The following is a 2616-nucleotide window of genomic DNA, read 5'->3' on the forward strand; positions in this document are numbered from 1 at the left end:
CTGTGATTCTTACTTTTCAATTCAGTGGTTGAAACCAAAAATGTGGAGGGGTGGTTAGTGATCTTTAAACTAGATTTTTTTCCTCTGTCTTTCTTTTAGTTTCTTTAAGATACTTTTCTTTCCTTCTTTGGCCACAAATGTAGGGGTCACCTAATATTTAAACATACATATATTACCTACATGATGCAAGGTGAATATAAAGATAAATCACAAATACTAGAAGTAAATGTGCCTTTCTAATTTGTTCTATTACATTTTGTGATGTTTCTTTGGCAAAAGTGCTATGACATTTGGCCAGTCTGTACAACAAAGACTTCATTATTATGTGCCACTCACTTTGTTTTGCTCAGTAGAGTTTAGGGCCAAGGGAGCTGCCCCTAAGAGAGAACAGTCCTAAAGTGTTCATGGTTCATCACTTGATGTCATGTAGCATGACAACAAGTCCTTAGTGCAGGTGTCTAACAGGCTCCACAGTACTTAGGGGGTCAAATCCAATGCCATTTAAGTATGATTAATGATCATTAATTAATTTCATTTAATTTACTTTATATATTCTTGATAACAGAAGATACTAAACACATTAAAGAAGGCACACATAAAAAGAATCACATGTAAAGCCCATAAAAAGAGTGAACTAAAATTACTTAGACTAACAAGTCATTAAGACTGGAAATCTCTACAAATACTCTCAGCATCTAGATCAAAATCAGTCAGTAGGACATGATCCCAGCCGCATAATGTAATGTAAAATTTTGTGTTGAAAATTAAATATTTGGTGTTCATCTTAAAAATGCATTTTGTTTTACTCAATATAACTTAAGTGTTATCACAATAACATGCGATTTATTTTATAAATTACTGAGACATATTCTTTTTTAATACTTAACTTTTATAATCTGCATGTGGTTTTTTTATGCATGTGTTTTATAGTTACAGTACATCACAGTTTGGACTAGTCATAGTTCTTCTGTTCTATAGCCATGTGTGTCCAGAGCGTATTTCATTAAACAATGTAGGGCTAAACTTTCAAATTTGTAGCTAGATTACTTGTTCATTTTAAGCTATCTTGACAAAAGGTATAGAATGGCTACGATGTCACTGTAACTAGTGAAGTTAATAAATGTTTAAAAGACAGCTTGTATATCTAAGGATATACAGAAAACCGCCACTTAATCTTAATAAAGGAAATGTAATGGATACGTTGCTGATTCAATGCCAAGGCATAAGAAAAACACAAGCTGCTAGTGCCATTCTGCAACAAATAAAACTGGAGCCCACAATTCCAAAGGGAAAAGTAAAACTAATGAGTTTTGGTTGGAAAAGGACCAACGGTGGAACCAGTCTGACCACACAAGCATTTCCTGAAGTGTCTTAGGGAGATGGATTTAAGGGCCACACTCTGAGCTTGAGGGCAAAGAGCCAAAGGGCAAACCCAAGATCTAAATGTCAACCTTTATGTGTTGCCCATTTGTTAGTCTCTTAATGAAGTGTGGTGAACTGACAGACAGGCTGGCTGGTGGGACAAACAGAAGGATTGTATCATACTCTAGTTCATGGTGGAGTTGTATTGATGCCGCATTAAGGTTTCAAAGGACATTCTTATTTATACTTCCACAACTTTTAAAAGTAGGTGTTATTAATTGCAGCATGCAAGCAAATAAAGACCAATACATTTATTTCAACAAGTGATTATTGATCAATGAATAAGACAAGAATTTTGTGGGGCTTCAAGAAACAAGGGTAAAAAACCAGGAGAACTGAGATACATAAGGCCTCACATTTCTAAATACTGAGCATAATAACTGAATCAGTTAGCTTCAAGGTAGCATATTCAGCCTGCTTCCAGGAGATGTCCAAATCTTGTCACTTAACCACACCTCTCTGCTCTTTTATGTTACACAGTTCATGGTATTGCTTCTCTTTACCTTGAATGAATGTAATGGGAATCTTTATCGTGGCTGTTAATAGATGTACCATTTTTATTTCTCCCAGAAACTTTTGAAATGTGTCATATAATTACTTAGTACAACATCAAATTTATCCTGAAATCACATTATTAAAAAGCCAAGAATCCAACTTCATCATTTTTATTCTCTATTTTCCTTATACCTAACTATTGTTGAACCAAGTTTACAAGTGTGGACTGTACTTGCTTTGTTTTTAGGTTAATGCAGCAAGTTAGGCAAATTATACAATATCAACTGTATGAATGTGTTTTGGATTAGTTTGCCATATTTTCTATTTAATATCACAAGAATTTGCCCAGACCCAGTCCTAGACCAGGTCTGGTGAGTGTGTGGAGAGGTTCCTGCTACCCTGCACTGGCGGGACCAGTCCCAGCCCAGGCACAGCGTGGGCCGGACCCTCTCGCACCCACTTGGGCCGCCCCCCACCACTCCACCATACCTCCCCACCCCTCCCGCTGAGTAGGAATTTCTGCCGACTTCCGGGAACCCCCAGACCCAGTCCTGGCCCAGGTCCGGTGAGTGTGTGGAGAGCTTCCTGCTACCCTGCGCCGGCAGGACAAGTCCCAGCCCAGGCGCAGCATGGGCCGAACCCTCTCCCACCCCCTTGGGCTGCCCCCACCACTCCGCCGTACCTCCCCCACCCCTCCCG

Source organism: Octodon degus, unplaced genomic scaffold, assembly GCF_000260255.1.
Source record: "Octodon degus isolate 3935 unplaced genomic scaffold, OctDeg1.0 scaffold00082, whole genome shotgun sequence".
In the NCBI taxonomy this organism is placed as follows: Eukaryota; Metazoa; Chordata; class Mammalia; order Rodentia; family Octodontidae; genus Octodon; species Octodon degus.